The sequence below is a fragment of the Sciurus carolinensis genome, chromosome 12 (genome assembly GCF_902686445.1).
Source record: "Sciurus carolinensis chromosome 12, mSciCar1.2, whole genome shotgun sequence".
Lineage (NCBI taxonomy): Eukaryota > Metazoa > Chordata > Mammalia > Rodentia > Sciuridae > Sciurus > Sciurus carolinensis.
The window spans coordinates 47352355-47373730 of NC_062224.1; the positions used below are offsets into that span (position 1 = coordinate 47352355).

The following is a 21376-nucleotide window of genomic DNA, read 5'->3' on the forward strand; positions in this document are numbered from 1 at the left end:
ATTCTCTGTGTCTGAGTCTAGAGCTGCCTCCAGCCAAATCAGCGACCACTGGGAGATGTGTTAGGAACAATAGCAGCTATAGCTCTGTGAGTTCTTATTGCTCATAGGTCTCCAGATTTCTCTGTCATCCCCATGAGAAGCACCTTGAATGTCAGGGATAAACTGAGATTATTGGTTTCTCCATATTCTTCTTAATGAGAAGATAATATTGTAGCAGATCTCATACTCAGCTGGAGGTTGAGAAGCCCTAGATGACTTAATGGTTTAATTTTACCATAGAGCTGCTGGGTACTAGAAAGATGCAATTGCCCCAGGCATTTCTGACTTGGAGTGACTTTGCCACTGTGGCTGTCACAGAAAGTCTCAATAAGACTGAAGATTGAATGGAATAGGGATTTTTCTCAAACACCCAAATCTATAGCTATTAATTTCAGAGAAACTGATAAATATATACATCATAAGAAATTGATAAATGTATACATAGAAACATATATAAAAACATACACTTATGCATATATCATACAAATGTTATAAACTACATTTAAATACACGTAAACATGTTTAATGATTGAATAACATGTACAAAAATTCTCAATACATATTATTTTCCATTCATTGTATATTCATTTATTTATACATTTTTCATTTCTTAGAAACAATAGTTACAATATTGCGTACAGATGCTAGACAAGTTTGCAGCTAACATGAGCTCTAAGCTAGAAATAGACTCTTTGGAGAGGGAATAAAGAAGCAGGATGGAAACTGAAGTAGTTCAAATATGCCATTCAAAGGGAACTGTCAGTAATTAGTGGGAAGCAAGGATATGGTCTGACAATTAAATGCATCATTCACTTAAAAATTACTTTTGGAACACTTTCTCTGCGTGAAGGACTCTACTAGGAGTAGGTTACAAAGGTGACTAAGACATAGTTGCTGCCTTCAAAGGTCTCCCGGTGTCATTGAGGAAGCAGATAAATGAACAGACAATTTAGCACTATGTGATGAGGGACAAAGCAAAAACTGGGCAAGGAATTATGATAACATCAAGAGGAAGACTCTACCTCAAGCAGGGGTGGGGAAAGGGCCAGGCCAGAGAAGACACCATGGAAGGCCACAGCAGAAGGTGTGTGACAGAGTTCTTCAGAGGAATAGAACCCATAGAACAGATAGAAGGATCAAAAGAAAGATAGATACAGGTTTAGAAATAGATGACTCTAGATACAGAATACAAATATATCTTTGCATCTAGATAAAGTAATTCGCTGATGCAGTTATGGAGGCCAACAGGTTCCAAGTTCTACAGCTGGTAGATTGGCGGCCAGGAAAGCCAATGGAATAGTTCCAGTTCAAGTCCAAAGAGAACCAGGAGAACTAATGGCTTAATTGCCGCCCAAATACCAGCATGTTTGAGATGCAGGAGGAACCACTGTTTCAGTTCAAGTCCAAAGGCAGGACAAAGCTGATGTCCCAGTTCAAAGTGATTAGACAGGAGGAGTTCCTGCCTATTGGAGGGAAGATAAGCCTTTTTGTTCTGTTCTTTATAGAGTGAGGTGGAATTCGTGAGGTTGCTGAATGAGCCCTCTAGGCCAAGTGAGAAGATACACACAGCCCAGTGGATACGGGAACTCACAAGCAATTCTGGCTGAAAATTGTCAGAGTCACTGAGAGATTTTTGAAGATCAGAACAAACAGCAATGGGTACGCTCTACGCAAGCAAAGGAGGAGAGGGGACTGGTAGGGAGAGGATCAAACCAACATGCAAATATTATCTTGCCTCATTGCCTAGAACCTACATAGTAATTTTCAGTGGAGAACGCCCACTTCCCAGTGATACTGGGTTTGCTTGCATTAGGATGAATTATTATCATACTCTTTTCTTTAGAAGGAGTCTATGTCTGGGTCGAGTCTTTTCCCTTAAATCTCCTCTGTCACAAATATGTCTCCAGTAACAATGTAGTCTTTGAATTGTTCTTTTGTTCTTTTTTTTTTTTTTTTTTTTTTTTTTGGTGGTGCTGGAGATTGAACCCAGGGCCTCATGCTTGCAAGGCAAGCACTCTACCAACTGAGCTATATCCCCAGCCCCAATGTAGTCTTTGAATTTGCATTTTTAAATGCTTGTAATGGGAAGCTCTTTACATACATAGATTATTTCCCTAACCTTAATTAAAATTCTAAGAGATTTGTAATATTATCAAACCTCTTCCATATATGTAAGAAGTTGAGGTTCAGAGACATTAAATACCTTATCCAATTTCATCTAGTCAAGATTCAAGATTAGATGTGTCTGACTTCTCTTCAGTCGTGTTTCCTTACTATTTAGTGGCACTGTGGAGAGACAACTAATAATATGCTATGAAAAGATCCCAGGACTTGGAATCAGAAAACCTGAGTTTGCACCTAGTGGGGTCACTTACTAAGTAGGGGACGTTGAGTATACCACTTCTACCATGTGCTTGCTCTGTAGAACAGTAGTAGTCACAAACGTCTGATCTACCTCTGTAGATCGTTGGGGGATTAAATGACAATGACATGATGCATATAAGTGTTTTGTAAACCAAAAGCCAGGAGACAACTGTCAGGTCGTGTTATTTATAAGATGGAGGTTACTGTACTAACAGGTGACAGTAGAGGAAAAATTACAGCGAAGGACTTGACAAGTAAGATGTATTCCTGCAGTGGTTGGCAATCACACTTATTTTCGATAGACAAGCAGAGAGGCTGTCTCCAGTCTCCAGTATTTCTGCAGAAGTAGTTTCAAATGTATAGTTTTTTGAGCAGGTTTTCTCTTCACTGGGTTTTCTGTTACACTTGTAATCATATAAAATCACTTCTAACAACTTGTAGGAAAGCTATGTTCATAAAAACAGTAATTGTTATAATCTAATGTTATGAATAATTGTACTAAAATATAAATATATATTAAGTACGTGTCCCTACAGGAAAGAACAAGAACTATTTTTCAATTCTGAAATCATATGCAACCTCTTTCTAGGTGACTCAGCTGATTTCCAGCATACACAGTGAAATGAGTAGACTTTGCTTATAACTTGCTTCATCTCAGGATGATGTCCTTCCAAACGGGGGGGGCGGGGAGGGTCTACTTATGTCAAAATGATGCTTGTTTTCATGGAGTTTGAACAATTTAAAATTCCCTTGCAAAAGAGTAAGTTCTTGTAATATTAAAGCCTTGTCATTCACCAAAATACTTGTTCACGTGCCAAAGGACCCCCATCACATTGGCACCATTAGTGTTATTGCTTAAGTGTCAGTAAAGATAAATCTATTTATTTGCTCAACACTACTGATCTGCATGCTTGTGATCTGAAATACAAGTCACAATCTACCCTTTAAACCAACATTTGAGACTTTTTCTTCTTCCAAATAGATCACAGAATTGTGAGGTTTTTTAAACAAGTTTAATGAGGATGGTAATAATGAAAATAAACAGCTAGAATTTGGTGCTAGGAACAGTTATATTTTTAATATATTAATTCCTTTAAACTTCTCAATAAGTCTGTATGAGATGGTGTGTCAATTAACATTTACTGAATAATAAATCAGCTCAAAGAATTATTGACATAAAACAGTAACTTCCTTTTTTTTTTCAGCCTACAATACTGCTGCTCAGTAATCTGGTGGCACTGGAGTCTGAGTGGTGTTTCTGGTCTTGACTGAGTTCATTTGCACTTATGTGGTCAGATGCCGTTTGCCTGGTGACTATCTGGTCTATGGCCTCAGCTGGGATGGCTTATCTCTACCCTATGGGATCTCTCACTTCTGAGCCTGGTGGCTGGGCAGGGTACTGAGAGAAAGTAGAAGCAGTCAGCTACTCTTAAGACCTAGGCTCAGAATGGGCACACTGTCACTTCTGTCACATTGTATTAGCCAAAGCAAGTCACAAGACCAGAGCAGAAAAAAGCACTTCAGTTCTTGATAGAAGAGTTTGCAAAGTCACATTGCAGAGAATGAGAATACAAGGAGTGAAGACTGTGGATATTTTCACGAACTACTGTAAGTATCTACTCTTATTAGTGTTTTTTTTTTCCCCCAATGAGAAAACTGAGGCTCAGAAGTTTTAAAACTTAATAATAGTCACATATCACTCTGATTTCCATTTTCCTCTTTGGTCACAGTTATATCCTTGCCCCTATAGAAAAGGATTCATATTGAGTTAAATCTGAGTGATAAAGTATTTAAACAAGCTTGAAGCTAACTTAGAGTGAATTTGCAGGATTATTCAAATTTTCATTCAACCACAAAGAATACAGTAGTACCCTGATGCACAGGAATATGGTATTACCCTTTTGAGAAGAGAGTTAGCACAGCAATCTATCACACTTTGAAAGGTGTACATAAAGTTGGTTTTCTTTTTAGTTCTTAGAAAAAAAATTAAAAGTCTGCCATCTGCCTTCTCTCATATATCACAAGGAAACCTCATGACTCATTTGGAGTGGAAAACAGAGTGCTCTTTTTTCTAGGTCTTTCTAGGGGTTAGCAAACTTTGAAGTATTTGAACTGGGGTTGGATGCCATGACCCTCCCACAGCTCAGTCTTGAGTCACTGATCACTTTGCCATGAACCTCTCCATCCTGGGGTTGCATCTACCAGCCAGATGGACATGACCTGGACAAAGGAGCTCCTGGTTAGTTTAGAACAACTTTTGGCACTGAGTCCTGAAAGTACAGAACGGGGCAGTCAGGTCCTTAGAAGAAATTCTTCTGAGGGTTACTTTTTATGACCCTGAAAAAAATCCACTGCTTTGATACAATGTTTGACTTAATCAGAGATAATCAGAGAGACAAATACCTAAGATGGTTAACTGGTTATTTGGAGCAATGTTATAGATGATTTTTATCTTTTTTGCAAACTAAAATTTCAACTATAAAGGTGATGTTTTTTCATCAAGTATGTGCACACATACACACACATACTCATACACACTCAATTTAGAAAGCAAAAGATTTAGAAAATCTGTTAGTAATGGAGGCAGATGAATGAAGATAGAATTTGAAAACTGCAAGAAATAACATCATCTCTAATTCAGGTAAGTAAAGAGAAAATAATGTTCCTGAAAACCATCTTGGATTGCCCAGGAACTATACTGGAAACTCATAGGTGTTCCCAAACAGCCACCAGTCCTCAGGCTGCAGTGGTGTCCCCAGGATGGGGAGTCAGTGCCCTGGCTCTCTACATGGCTGGATTTGGAGCCTGGAGCTAGTCTTCAGTTGCTGAAACAACTCTGAGGCTGAGGATTAAAACAGATGTTTCCTAAAGATGAAAAAAGAAAAATTAGATTGGCTATCACAGTCATGGAACTTAGATACCCAAATATCCCTTATAGCAAGCACCCATACCAGGCCTTAACCAGGGGCATATTTTCATATTTTTCTTTTTCTCCTCACCTCCCTTCTCTGCCAAGAAAATATTGTAGTTGGTTGGTGGGAGAGACCCTCAAAAGCAGGTGAGAACTCTCACCCATGTGTCACAAGGTGACCTTATTTCTGGATGTCCTCAAAATTTCCCCTCTTTTCCGCCCTAGTTAGAGTAGGGCACACCTCCTTAATTCCATGATACACTGCATTGTGTCGGTTTCAAACTAACCACCCTTTTGATGATGGTCTATCTTTGCAAATACCTTCTTTGCTAGAATGTGAATTTTTCAAAAATAAGGACCAGGGCTAGAGATGTAACTCAGTGATAGATCATATACCTGGCCTGTGTAAGGCCCTGGGTTCCATGCCCAGCACTGCAAACAACCCAAAAGAAGAACCATTGTTCATGTTTGGAAGCCTAACACTGGGACAATGTCTAGCACATAGTACTTGCTCAATTCACAATTTTTGAATAAGGAACTTATTGAATTTTCAATTGAGTGGAACTATTTCTAAGGGCAAAACCCAAAGAGTAATGTAAAGAAGTGGGGCTGGCCTTCTTGCCACCTTGCGTAATCACAAATGGCTGCAAGTGTTGGGCAGGGAGCTGTTCACAAGGCTGTTCTCATAGTTTTCAGGCTATAAGCACAGAAGGTCGCCATTGTGGCTCCTGGGTCCCTTATGAACAGCGAGAACAGTGTAGTGGAACAATGAGGAGAAGGGCTTCAGAGACTCATCAGGGATTTTAAACATCGAAAACCTCCTACAAAATAACATTTTGATGAATGAAAAGGTAAATTAGTAGGAAATAGGTGTATTACAAGCATAAATGGGTTGAGAAAACCAACAGACCAAGTGTCTGCCTTCATGTGACCGGAGTTTCTCCTAGAGCCATTGGAGTCTCCCTTGAAGAAATGCGAGGGCTTCCTCTCACTCCAGCAGGCAGGCCAGTTAGGTCTCGAGTGAACTCCACACCTGACCTGGGCACACCAGGGAGCCAGCACCCACACACGTGAAAGGGACAGGCCTTCTGGGGAGTTTCTTTGATGCGAGGGTTCACCAGGGGCCCTGGTAGTGTCTGTTCCCTCTAGATCGTAGCACAGAGCATGGAGCATTTAGTGGGAGCTCCTTGAAGAAGATATTTCAGGCTCTGCCAGGGGACATATTTCTGTAGCAACAAGTTCATGGGAGTGGCAGAAGAGTGAAGGGTGGAGAAATCAAGTCAGGGAGCAGAGAGGAGTGAAGTTGGACTCATGAAGGAACTTGGGGTTTGGAGAAGTTGACCTGTGGCAGAGTGAAAGGCCCTCTGGGCTGATTTCAGGTCTCCTTCATCTGACCCATGTGTTTGTCATTGTTCCCTCTTGTTCATCTCCCCGCCAGCGACCCATGCCCCCTCACCTGAACCCTCTCTGGCCCCCGTGAGATTCCGATGGAGAATGCATCTTACTATTACATGACAGTCCCTTTTCCAGTCCTGACAGGTCATCTAGTTTCTGCTTGAAGTATCTCATGAAAAGAACCTTGCTACCTTCCAAAGCAGCCCATTTCTTTGCGAACAACTCAAATTACTGGGAAATTCTTACTTGTGTGGAGGTGAGATCTAATTCCCTGTAACGTTGACCTTGTGGTCTGGCTTCTGTGTTCAGCAGGGATACACACTGTGAGCCCAAGAGTTTCACTCCCTTCTGTCCCCTGCACCCAGTTGATTTCCAGACTCTTCTCCCCTCTGTTCTCATCTTGGAGAACATTAGCTTGTCAAAATCTCACAAAACTGCAATACCCCAAGCCAACTATCACTGTAATGGGAAAACTATGTCCCCCAAAAGTTTCATATTATTATTTGGAAATTTCTCTCTGGGCTGTTTTGATAAGGAAAAGTTTGTGGTAATAGTGGGAACGGCTAGAAGTTGAGTTACAGGATCTCGAGTATTTACTTTGAACTGGAATTCAGCAACAAAGAGGTCTTGGTAAACTTAATCTCATTTTGCAACCTAGAGATAATAAATGAATTTGTCAAAATGGTATATGTGGAGGGGACTCAACATTGAGCAGATCTTGAATTGTATAAAAGCCTGGATAAAAATCAAAACGTTTCCTAGTCAGAAAAGTAAATGGCAGCCAGCACTGACAACAACAGTAGAAATCAAAGGAAAACTGTGACTTCTGGGTGTCATTGTGTGGCCTGTCCTGCCTGCTGTACTTGGAGCTACTTCCTACCAGTGATCACACCATTAGCCAGGAGCATATTTGTAAGTCACGTGGTAAAAATGCTCCATGGTGAACTGATCCCTTATATCCATTTCACATGATGGAAACTTGATGGAAAGCTGTGATTTGAATAGCGAAGATATAGAAACCATCATGTCCCCCATTCTAAACCTTTTTCTGCCGGCGATGCCCAATTTCTTGGGAAGCATGCTGGCCAGGTCATTGGGTAAAGGCAGAGCTTCCTGTGCCTCCCACACCTGACCTTTGCCCAAGCTCCTCCCTGTCAGCCTTGGCGATGCTTTAGCACCCTGTGGGAGCCATGAAGAAACTGAAATTTCCAGTGAGGTTAATGAATGCAGTAAGTTATTTCTTTGTATAAAATGGACTCCACGGAAGTTGACCAGGCGAAGTCAGGGGACTCAAGCAGCAAAGAGAAGAGGAATGGCTTTTCCTGACTCCCTGCCAGGGAGTAGCTGTTTAGAACCATGCCATTTCCGGTTCTAGTCTTAGCACCTCCCAGATTAGAAGATTCCAGAAATCAGGAGCAGCAAAGGCAGATCATGACGTGGGGAAGTGGCACCAGGCTGGGAAGTGACACCTCCCTCCCCCTTGCTGGAGAGAATTCTGCCCACTTCCTGCAGCTTGATCCTCTGGGTCCTCATTTTCCCTTGGGGATGATCATTCCTGGGAATAAAAAGACATAGCCCTAAAGATGAAAATGCTGTAAAATGAAGTGTTGCTTAAATCTCTCCAGATGACCCATGGCTCCCCCTCCCCACCCTAGCAGCCTTTCCTTGCATTTGGATGTGAAAAAGAAGTCTCCCTATCCCCATCCCACATTCCTCTCATGGGACAAAGAGCAGGGATGGGAGGGAGGATTCATTTCAAAGACAGAGTGAAAGATGTAGCCCTTAACTGGTGTCACTTAATCTGTGGTGGTATAAAGCAGACTCCTCAATGTTTACTGGATACTGATCAGAGATAGGATGACGGCCAGAGAATAGGAAATGGGAATCGTGAGAACCAAGCAAAGGGGTGGGGGTGGGGGGGCACTTCTCTCCCAGACTAATATTATTAGGTTCCCCTCTTATTGGTTCTGGGAGTGATGAAAACGGCACTCACAGCCTCAAAGCAGCCTTGGCAATATTTTACAGGAGAGAAAAGAGAGAAATGAAGAACCCTGGTTCTAGTCTATCAGGGCTCTCTTCTTTGGGCTCAAGCAACCCTGACATTCTTGGTTGGGACTCATGTATAGAGGACAGGCAGATGGAAGACTTGGGTTTTCTTTTTTATTTTTTGTCACGGATTTTGACTACTTGGGAAGATTTCAGCCCAAACATATAGATCTTCCAGAAAATAAGAGTTTCGGTGTTATGGCTTAAATATGAGGTGTCCCCCAAAAGCTTGTGTGTGAGACAATGTAAGAATGGTTGGAGGTGAGATGATTAGATTATGAGAACTTTAATCAGTGGATTAATCCACTAATATGGTTTAACTGGGTGGTAACTGTAGGCACATAGGGTGTGGCTAGAGGATGTGAGTCAATGGGGACACATCTTTGGGTTTATATTTTATCCTCAGTTAGCAGAGTGCTATCTTTCTCTCTTTCTCTCTCTCTCTCTCTCTCTCTCTCTCTCTCTCTCTCTCTCTCCCTCTCTCTCTCTCACACTCTCTCTCTCTGCCATGTCCTTCCACAATGATGTTCTGCCTCACTTTGGGCCCAGGGCTATGGAGTCAGTTGTCTATGGATCAAAACTCTAAAAATAAGCTTTTCCTCCTTTAAGTTGTTCTTGTTAGGTCTTTTGTTCAGTGATAAAAAACAAATTAAAACAATTTGCCTAGCTTTTTCCTCCAGCCGCCCAAGATGCTGAAAGGAAAGAAGGTCAAGGGGAAGAAGGTGGCTCCTGCCCCCGCCGTGGTCAAGAAGCAGGAAGCCAAGAAGATGGTGAACCTGCTGTTCGAGAAGAGGCTGAAGAACTTCAGCATCTGACAGGACATCCAGCCCAGAAGGGACCTTACTCCCTTTGTAAAGTGACCTGCTACATCCAGGTACAGCAGCAAAGGGCTATTCTCTATAAGCAGCTGGAAGTGCCTCCTGAGATTAACCAGTTCACCCAGGCCTTGGACCCCCAAACAGTCACCCAGCTGCTTAAGCTGGTCCACAAGTAGAGACCAGAGACGAAGCAGGAGAGGAAGCAGAGGCTATTGGCCCGGGCTGAGAAGAAGGCTGCTGGCAAAGGGGATGTCCCCACAAAGAGACCACCAGTCCTTTGAGCAGGGGGTCAATTCTGCCACCTCCTTGGTATGTCTCAGCTAGTGGTGACTGCACCTGACGTGGATCCCATCGAGCTGGTTGTCTTCCTGCCTGCCCTGTGTGGAAGATGGGAGTCCCTTACTACATCATCAAGGGGAAGGCCAGGTTGGGACATTTGGTTCACAGGAAGACGTGCACCACGGTTGCCTTCACACAGGTTAACTCGGAAGACAAAGGAGCTCTGGCTAAGCTGGTGGAAGCTATCAGAACCAACTACAATGACAGATGATGAGATCTGTCACCACTGGGGAGGCAATATCCTGGGTCCAAAATCTGTGACTCGCATTGCCAAGCTGGAAAAAGCAGAGGCTAAAGAACTTGCAACTAAACTGGGATAAACGTACACTGTTGGGTTTCTGTATGTAAAAATAATAAATTGTCCTTCATCCAGAAAAAAAAACATTTGCATTGAACTCTAAACAATTTCTAGTAGTAGCTACCATTTTTTAGCTTCATTCATTCATTTTCATGACTTCATGTAATCAAAAATATTCACCAGACTTGAACCCAGGAATTGAAGAATCAGTATTAGATTCTCTTGTGTGCTCCATTGTTCTCATGATTTTCTTTTCTAGGCATCAGGTGATTTTCCTTCCTCAAATCCAAATTCCTGGGAAGGAAGGCCCAAAGGCTGAATTTGAACTAACTGGTCTTTGTGGCCAAACTATTCATTAAAATAAAAACTGTTTCTGGGGAGGAGTGCACCACACAAAGTCATCATCCTCCTTCTCGGTGGGAGTTATCTTAGAATTTTAGTTCCAGTGTTAGTCAGGATGTGAATAACTGGGTAAATTGAATGTGGGTGAAGAGAAGAAAACAGAAGATCAGGGAGGTACAGGATCCCTGGGTGCGGGGAAGACAGTTCTTAAGACAATCACGGTGGTCTGCAGGCCGGGGGTCCTGGGCAAAGCTGGAGGCCATAAAGCTCCACACTATGTGAGGGAGTCCATGGCCAATTAGCTAACGGCTGAGATTCTCTTTTGCATTTATTTCGGGATTCGAGAGAATAATATCATCTGCACAGACCCATGGGCCTCATTTCTAGACAGGAAAAATCCCCCTTATTATCTTCTTAAATTATTTCCTGTAGGTTCCCCTCAAGTAAAACCACTAAGCTCCCACTGAGCCAGTTCCCACTGACACATGGGAGTGGTGCCCTCAGTAAGGGAAACTCAAGCCCCCAAAATTTGGCACAAAGTGGTAAGTGTTTCGGTTCAGGCTGATTGCACAGAAAATGGAAGCATTTGCTTGCAAAATTTTGAGAGGAAGTGGGTGTGGCCAGTTTGCTAAGCACTCTGAGCCCCTGGAAGAAAGGCTGCTTCCCTGCCCTTCTGGGCAGGCCTGGTGGTGAAACATGACTCTCTCTCAGGAACAGCCAAGCCTAAATCCCCCCAAACCCCATCTTCTAAGAGTGTGGGGGTACATTTCAGGACTACTCAGCCTTCTAGCATCCATGATCAATGCCATCTACACTTTCTAGAACAGTTTGTAAATCCTTTTACATAAATTAACTCATATACAATACAGGGATCAGTAGGACCATTTAACAGACGAGGAGAACAAGGCTCAGAGCAAAGCGACTCAAATAGGTTCATATGGCCAGAAGAACAAGAACAAGATCAGGGTCGCTCATCTCTGTGGAGGTTTGCATGGTTCTTCAGGGGCTGCTCTGAGTTTCTCACTTGTCAATGTGCTCCTCCTCGCAAGGGCTGTTCCACCTGTGCAGTAATTTCACCAACACCAGAACAAAGCATCTTCCTGCCAGAGACCAGAATTCCACACTCCACTTGCCTCATGCTCCTGTGGTTGTCTTGGGAAAGCTTATAATCTCTAGGGAAGGGAGGAGCAGAGATGCTGTTAGGACAGGAAGGGACAATGTCAAACTCTAGGAGAGGCAAAATGGGGGCAAACTCAAGGACACTTGCCCAAAAGGGTCCCAGACTACTCCATTGTTTAGCAAGAGCTGGTTTTGTCACTTGCTCCTCAAGCCACCCTTAACTTTTCTCCCTTTCATGGTGCAGAGGCCATGAAAGCACCATGATAGGTCCTCAGGTGCATGGGTATTCACTGGGAAGCCCGAAGCCACCCAAGGGAAGACCCAGGAAGTGATCTGCACTCAGTGATCTAGAAACCCCAAACCAGAGATACCCCTCCACATAGAAGCTGCAGAGAAAACTTGCTGTACCCCAGTGGTTGTGGCTTCCTAGGTAAACTCGAAGTGGTAGCTTCCCCTAGCTCACCCCTTTTCAGAAAGCCTGGTTCTCCTGTGGCTGCTCTTTTTCCTCCAGGTTGCTTTGATGTTCACCTTTGCTCTGCAGGACACCTGCGTCTGGATCTCAAGATAGGCTGGGGCCTCTGTACTCAGCTGTGAACGACCTACACATTTTTTTGTTTTAGAGGAAAATTTGTCTCTGTTGTCTCTGTCTCACTGTTGCCTCTGAGCAAGGTTGAGCTGCCCTTTCTTTCCAGGGCATTCAGGGGTTCACATTAGTCTCACAATCCAAAAGTCACACTGGCGAACATTCTGCTTGTCCGACACAAAGATCCCTGCAGGACAGAGCAAACCCCAGAGAAATGAATTCAGAGGCCTTCTCATCTTGTCCGATGCTTTTATTTTTATTTTTTTTTTTTTTTCAGTCCTCGAGAAGCCCAAAGTTTGTTTTTACAAGCTTCTCTACCATCATCTGTGTACTAAGGCTCTTTGAAACATGTTTCTGTGATAAAAATCTAAAAAGCTAAACTATAATCAAAGTTAGATATCTGCAAATAATCTGTAATGTAAAACCAGACACCACCACATTGTTTATAGTCTCCTTTCCCAAATCAGAGCTGAGGGGTGGCTTTTTGCCAGAGTTGGGGAGAAATTTCCATTTGTTGTCCCCCCCATCCCTGCTTAATATATTGGTGCAAATTAGATATTGTATATTATGGTACACATACATGCATATGTTTTGAAACTGTATTCTTTTCTTTCAAAATTATATTCTTAGACTTCAAAGTATTAGAAAACATTTCTAACTCAATACCTTATACTTTATGTGAGTTTTAGCCATAATGTACTCTTGGGGTTACTTTCCTAGGTTTATTTATTCTGCTTTCTTTCCAAGCAAAGAAGACAGAATCTCAACACTGGTGCATTTGGCACAGCAAAAAAAATATTGGTCACACTTTAGCAGTTGCTTATCTGAACTAATTAGAGCAAAGGAGAGTTATTGAAGATTCCAGACAGTTAGTAGTTGGAAAAAATAGGCAAGTCTGTGAGGCTTTGGGACGTGTTTCTGAGGTTGTCTTTCAGATTAAATAGTGAGGCCAGTCCAGTGGAACCGATCCTGGAGCCCAGCATTGGCCTGCTTCCCTACCGGGACCTCCACTCTCCCCTCTTAGCTGCTCCCCTCCTGCTGGACAGAGGGTGCAGCCAGTTCTCTGTTCACCTTCCAGGTCTTCATGTCTCCTCGGCAGTCCCAGAATCAGGCTCTAGTCAAGGGACCTCATGACAAAGGGCCTTCTCAACGTGCACAGAGTAAACAGAGACTGTGGTGTTGGCAAAACTTGGGATGAGGTGAAGCAGGGAGAGTTGGTGAGGAGAGTACTAAAACAGAATACCAGTCTTAGTCATCCTGGGCTGCTGTAACAAATACCACAGACTGGGTGGCTTCAACAACAGAAATTTGTTTTTCACAGTTGTGGAATCTGGAAGTGTGAGATCAGAGTGGCAGCACCATCGGGTTCTTGCTGAGGACCTTTTTCCAGCTTTTGTCCTCACATAGCCTTTTTCTTGGAGTGGAGGGGGGTGAGGGAGAAGGGGAGATCTCCTGTCTCTTCCTCTTTTTATAAAGAGGGTTCCACCCTCATGATCTAATGTAACCCTAACTGCCCCACAAAGGCCTACCTCCAAAGACCATGAGATTGGGGATTAGAATTTCAACATATGAATCGGAGGGGCAGAGACATGGACACTGACCCCATGGCAACACCCATGGTAAAGAACCTTAAATTCTATAGAACTTAAAGTACTCTAACAGAATATGTATGGTACTAAGGTCAATCAGGACCAAGGCAAGCAAATAAGCAGCAAAGAAGCCACTCTGGAGACTCAAGAGGAACTGCATACACTCAAGTGGTCCTGGGTGTTGAAAGATTTATCTGAGGTGCTCCTATCCATTTTGCAGATTGACATCCGAGTAAGGAAATCTCAACTGCTTCCCCTACACTAAACAAGGTGTTATCCCTAGTCCTGTGTTTCCTTCCCTTCAGCCTCTGTGTCTAACATACATGATTTTTACCTTACATACATATCTTCTATGTGATTTCTTTTTAATATTTTTTAAATTATGAAGTATTCTGACCAGCACAACCAAACTCTTGGGTCCGGCGAGGGGTGAAGGGGGATTGGAAAATAAAGATTCACAGACACAGATCTTGAAGATTAAGCTGGGATCAGGTGGACTTCTGCTCTCAGATGGAGATGCAGATCTAAAGAGTTATGCCAGCAATCTTTATTTATATATGTCTCATTATCAGGTTAAAGACTATGCAACCATTATTTGTTGTATTCAGGAAAGTTATAGGAAGTAGGACATCTATGTAGCTTTTCCACAGTTGCAAAATGCAATGTTAGGAGTTTGTGTAGCTCTCCAGAAAGCCCATTGTTAAAAGTTACTATAAAGTGGGCAGGAAACAGAGAAATATTGTGGTTATCTAGCATAAGAATTCTTTCCTTTTGGGGAACTATGTGCCTGAGATCAAGGTTAGAGATGATATAACTCTTGCACAGAGCCTCCTCACACAGGGCATTGCCACAGCAGCTAAGCATCCTGTGTCCTTGCACAGAAACATTCCCAGGCACTGGACTTACCACAGCCATGAGGTCATTAGAGACCCCCAATCTCAGTCACTGCTCTCCCATCCTCTATTACTGCTCTCCACGATGAAGAAAGTATAGATACAAGTGTGCCAAAATAAAATTTATTAGTCTTTGGAATTAGGATGTAGGGCAATGATATTCTTCTATATTTCATACTTTGGTTTCCTATTATAAATGAATTGGTTTTTTTGATAAATTGGTTTTCTTCCTAAGAGAATTTTTAAGAATAATTCACCAATAGCCAATGAGCCCTTATTCTTTATAATTTCATTAACTAAAGTTCATATTTGAATTAAGAAGTTTATTTTGCACTGAGGCACCTCTTAAATCCAAGGTGATCACCATGTGACTGCATCACATCTGAGTATAAACCTTCTCAAATGCAGGGGGAGTCTACTTGCCTTAATTTGGATGTTTTTACCTTGAGTCCCGAATTAATAACAACTATGTCTTGTATAGTACTCCATGGTTTGTTTGGCGACCTACATACTCTTACTGTATTTCATTCTTGCAACACCTTGGAGTATAAATATTGATTTTATGCTATGACTTGAATCTTGACTAACCCCCAAAGGCTTATGTGTTGAAGACTTGGTTCCTAGCCGGTGGTGGTAGAACCTTTAGGAGGTGGGACCTAATGGAAGAAAGTTAGGTTGTTGGGAACATACCCTTCAAGAGGACATTGGAATCCCCCACTTTGCCTTCTCCTTTGCCAATGCTGTTGCCACTGCCTTTACTTCCTCTTCCTCCTCCTCCTTCAGAGTTAACTTCCTCACTCTGAATGGAAGCTCTTCATTAGCATGCCCTCAGGACTCAGGACTGCTGAGAAGCTTCACATCAAGGTACCTGCTTTACAGTGTATCAAGTCTGAGGACACAACTGTCCTTGGTCAGCCTAGAATGTCATAGCCTCAAGAGAGCTGACCTCCTGGTGCACTGGAATGGCCAAAAGAGAAACAAGGAAGAGCCCCCTTCTATTTTGAAAAGAACTGACCCTAGGTGCCAGCTCATCACTTCAAATGTTAGTATTGTTTTTTTACATCAACTAATCATTTAATTAACAATCGTTTGATTAACAAGTTTCAATGAAAAGATAGTTTCATTGCTATTCCAGCCTTATAGTAGGTGTCATGAAAAATCCTTAAAAAAATCATAGCACATCCTTACCAAAAAAGAACTTCCTATTCACTTATGAATTCTGAGCTGTAAAGATATTAATTTAGAATTTAATTATTAAATGTTCAATATTGATAAAAAGGGGGAAATGTGGATCTACAAGTATCTGTATAACACTATTAGATATTTTTCATGGCTTTACTCTCTCCTAGGAACAAAAGGACTGGGTTACAATTTATGATTCCTCATGCAAAGTCAACCTCTCTCAGTGACCAGGATCTTACTTTCTAGGGTGGAATCAGTAAAGCTCAGCCTCAGGAGAGGAGGGATGGATATGAACACATTCAGGCACTAATCAAAGAACCCCTTCCTTTGGAAAGGACAGGCCATGCTACACATTTGGTCTGGGACACACAACTCTTTTAGAAATGACTGAGAAGGGAATAGTGGCCTATGGGTGTAGGGACACAGAACAAGCCTGTCTGTGAGGGTTTGGGGGTGGGGAACTAGTCCTGAGCTTTCCCACCAATTGGCTATAGATTTTTGTTGATTTGCCATCTAACTTCTCTGGATTACAATTTCTTCACTAGTAAAATGAGGTTAAACAAAATGATCCTTTAGTTTCCTTTGAGCCTCAGTGCCCTGTTAGTCTACACAATCAATCAGTCAGGCAGTTACCCAATCAGGACATGAGGTTACAGAGGGTCTGCACTTCCTGACCTCGGTTTCTATCAAGTCCACATGAGAATCCTACATGAACATGTACACACCCACATGAACACATGCACAGAACTTATTTTCATACCTGTTCTTATTTTGCTCTGCCCAATGACAGCAGTCTCACCCCCAGCCTTTGAAGGCACCAGGAATCTCTAATGTATGTAGGATGCGAACATGACTGATCCATGCTTTAAGAATGATTGCTCTGTGGAGCTATGAGGAGACTCCTTTTACTGTTCCCCAAAGGCCACAGGGTGACTCCACCTGATGTTGAACACAGCCAAAGTGAGAGGCCCAGCCACAGAGAGGCGCTTGTCTGCAGGCTCTGCTCGGCTGGACATCCAGGGCTAGGGTGCCGGCAATGAATGCTCCATGTTCAGGCTGGAACATGGTTAGTTGGAACTGACTTTTATTTCTGCCCTCCCAGACCCAGTGAGAAACGTCGGGAGCATTTATTACTCATAGGCACAAGGGCTCCGGGCAGGTCAGCCAGAAGTCGAAACCTGAGGGAGAGGGTGCAGGTAGGGCCTGCCTGGAACACTGGACCCAAGCATTAATTAGAAACACTGGTTCCCTTGACAGAGCCAGCTTGTATAAGCTGTTGGGGCCTGTGTTCACTTCATAAAGATGTTTTATATGGTATTCCTGGCAACAGCTGGACACTTTAAAAGAAAAATAAAAGAAACATTATTGGTAGCTCAGAGGGGGGAAGAAGTTTCCTTCTCTGCCATTCATCTGTCTATCCACCCTCCTTTCCCCTCTAAAAATATAAGGATGAAGATGGTCAGAAGAGCGTAGCCTTTGCCTTGCTGGTGTTTCTGGGGAGGAGGGTTAATATTTCTCGATTCTAGTTTGCTTGTCTGTAAGGTGGAGACAATAGTGTCTGTCCCATCTTGCCTCCTGGGGCTTTTTAAATAAAGCAGAGGGAGAATTTAAAAACTGAAATATCCTGTGGGTATGTACATAGGTATGCTTACCATTCTAATTCTCAGGTCAGAAATTCAGGGTAACAATGTCAAGGTGTGAGCAGTGATTCTCACCTTCCCAGGGGATATTAGTAAAATGTGGAGACATTTTTGACTGTCAATTTTGATTGACTGTAGCTGGTGTGGGGAGGGCACATGACTGGAATCCATTAGGATGCTAATCAACACCCCACAATGCACAAGAAAGCTTCCTATAACAAAAAATTATTCCATACAAAATGTCAATAGTAATGAGGTTGGGAACTCCTGGGATAGAAGCATGCTGGTGTCCTACAGATGAATTTCCCCCCAAATCCACTTTCTGCCTAAGCTTAGTCATTTTAAGGAAACAAATGAGGGACGTTCCACAGCTTGTAATGATGGGTCTGGGGAAGGAAAATAGCAAGCCAATGGCAGTGAAGTTATAGAGAACTGATTCAAGCATGTGAGTTATTAAACTATTGTCTTTCAACTTCCGTTCTTTTCTCTTTATGCTGGAGCTGGGAGGTCAAATTACAGTGCTTCCTTGCCAGTTGCTTTCTGCTATGTCCTGCCAATAGGGGGCGCTGGAGAGAGGCTTGAGGAGGAAGAAGATAACAGACCTTCATTCATCCAGTACTTCCTGTCCCCTCAGAGTGATCCCAGTAACACTCCTTCCCCCTGGCTGCTTCAGTCTGCCTCCATAGCGTTCCAGTTTGGTTTTGACTTTCCCAAGCACCCACAAAAACAGCTGTTATCCTGAGAAGCTTCACCAGCTGGATGGCATCCTCTGAGGTCAGAGTTTCAGCCCATGGATCCTTCTTTCAAATTCTGAGCATTAGTCATTCCAACCTCTCCATTTTTACTCTCAGCCCTTGGGTGATTGCTGCTTCTTCCAGTTCCTATCTCCTTGAGACCGTGATGTTCTGTTTCTGTCTCTTCAATTCTAATAGACACTAAACTATTCTTTAAATTCTCTCTTAAACTAACTGGTGTAGTTCCTGGCTCCTAAGTGGACCTTGTCTAATACAAAACAGCACACAATCTCCTTAAAAATAGTATGGGAGCCTTAGAAAGATCTGTGGATGGCGTCTTGCATGGCAGTGATCTCTGTGAGGGTGTGTGAGATGTGCTCATTTCTTCCGAGGTTTGTGTAGAACATCATGATGAGGAATCACCATGGAAGCTGATAGTGTTTTTCACGTCTGAAAAACAGACTCTGTGGGATTGAGGTGCTGTAGACAAGGAAACAAAAAGCTTGTATGTTTTTGGGTTTAAAAGTGCTTCTCTGTGATTTCCCCTTGACCAGGATCTCATCTGGATTTTGCTGAATCAGGAAGATAGGGAGACTTGAAGGTAACTTTCTATGCTAACATCCATCTCCCACTATGCTCATCAACAGCTGTTTGTGTTCTGTCTTTTCCCTCTATGACTCAACATACTGGAAAGCAATTTTGTGCAGAACATGAAGGCTTCCCTCCAAAAAATGTTAAAATAAATAAAAAAATAAATGAATTAATCGGTGGTAGAAAAGCATCCATCTGTCAGAACTATAAAGATAGTAAGAAATGACCTAGCTTAGAAACACAAGTCATTTGGTTTATGGAAAGAAACCATGAGATACCTATCTTTATTTTTGATGAAATAAACATTTTAAAAAATATATCACTTATGTATATTCCTCTGTCCCAGATGGAAACAATAGTTGTAAAATAGTCTCTGAGCAGCAACAAAAGAATGGCAGAGAAAGCCACATCGCTTTGCTGTTATATAATAAATATCCACTATGTTTTTTAGGGTAAAAGAATCTATGTAGTTGAGGATGCGGAAGGGCAAGTGTGTCCATGCCTTGAAGCCTAGAATAGCCATGAATGAAACTCTCTGGCTTCAAAGGCTTCAACTTGCTTGTCTCTTCACTTCTGATTATGGCAGGCAAATAGCTCCGAGGGTCATCTCCACTGAGAGTCCCAGGGTTAGAAAAGACCAGAGTGCACCTTGAGGTGTAGAACTTGGAGACTAGCATTTTTCTTCCCTGAGTAACTCTCTTCACATTCTGATTTCCAGGGACTGCTCTGATTTCCGGAGAACCTTCCGCTGAGTGAGTTGGCAGCTCCCAGACAACACAGTTTTATTCAGTATCAGAATGTGGTTGTGTGTGTGTACCAGATATAAACACAACACATTCCCAAAGTAGCTCTATAACCGAGCTGTAGTTCGTCCATGGGTGTGTGCGTGTCGAGGGGATGAGTGTGAGAGCATTGTGTCACAGATGGAGCTCTGTCAAAGTGCTAGGCTTGTTTCTCTCCTCACTCTTCCTCTACCCCAGAGCTCTATTTCTCAGGCTTTCTGAGAATCCTGAGAGTTGCCCTGATGCACCCATATCATAACTTCTGGGTAGAGTCTCCTTCTGTTTCCTCAGATGTTATTCTGGGGGAAAAGTGCTCCTGGAACATTGATTGTCCCTTTCTTCCCTCCCTGAGCCAAATCCTAGTGTCCAACTGGGAAATTTCTACCTTCTTCTCATCTCCTGCATACTTTCCTATGGTTTGTCTAGAAGCCGGAGAAGACAGGCTGGGGGAAGAATGGCAAAGGGAGCTACTCTCCATAATTTCTGTCCAGGCCAACTTCTGCTGATGGTTGAACAATTCTGCATAGTCCCAGTGACACAGTAAATCTGGAGTCCCTAAAACACGCACTGTCCTACAGGGATGAAGCTGCTACTCCTGTCAGGTTAGGGAAGGCTATAGACTGAATGTTTGGGTCTCCCCAAAATTTATAAATTAGAAACTTTAAGATGATAATGTTGGTGGGAGTCCTTGAAGAGATCGTTCAGTCATGAGGGTAGAGTTCTCATGAATAGGATTAGTATCCTTATGAAGAGATCCCAAGTTGCTCCTTCATCCCTTTCACCAGCATGAAGAGTGCCATCGGCGAACCAGACCTGAGACCTCACCAGACACTGCCTCTGCTGGCCCTTTGAGCTAAGACTTCCAGCCTCCAGAATGTGAGAAATATATGTTGTTTAAGCCACTTGTCTATGATACTTTGTTATCACAGTCTTAATGGATTAGGACAGAACTCTCATGGCCTATGTGTACCAGGAGGCTGGGAACAGAGATTCTCCTGGGAAGCTGTGCTCAGAAGCCAAGCAGTGATCCTGCTCACTCCAAACCACTTGGCACTCACCAGGTGGTAGTTTCTGCCAACCCTGTGGCCAATTTGGCAGTTACTGTGAAGTCTGGAGATTGCTTCTTAGACATCTGGTTCCAGTTCCAGCCTTTCCCCACCAAGAATGGGAACTGGTGTATGGCGGCTTCGTGACTCTTCACTTGCCCCCTCCAAGGTCAGATAACAAATCCTACTCCAAATGGAAGGTTATTGCACTGTCTCCCATAACCCCAGTCTCCAGGACCCTTACATACTGTTATCCCCATAGCCTGTTGGTCAACAAAGGCACTCAGAATAAATAAACAAATGAACAAAACCACACTTTGGTTCTATGGTCCCAAAGACAGTTGATACAGAGTGTGTGTGAAGAATGTGCCTATTCTTTAAAAGAGTAGAAGGTAGAACAAAAATATGGGCCACACAACTACCCCTACCCTCTTCCACTTCTCAACAAGAATATAAATGTTTATAAATTTCTCAAAGCAATTTTATTTTAGTAATTTTATGTTATTTCTCATGTGTATTAGATTGGTAAGATAGATACTATAATGCCTTTTTAACTGGACATATACAGGGATTCTGTGATTCCTAAATGTGGATTGGTTCAAAATGGTGGTTGAGAACTAATTCTCAACTTTGAGCTTTTCTACTACATTGCAATTTTTGCTTTT

General features: G+C 42.6%; 1 pseudogene; it reads left to right on the forward strand.

Annotated features, from left to right (window-relative positions):
- The first annotated feature begins 3888 nt into the window (after positions 1–3888).
- On the forward strand, positions 3889–10232 carry LOC124962075 (60S ribosomal protein L7a-like; annotated as a pseudogene).
- Positions 10233–21376: the final 11144 nt, after the last annotated feature.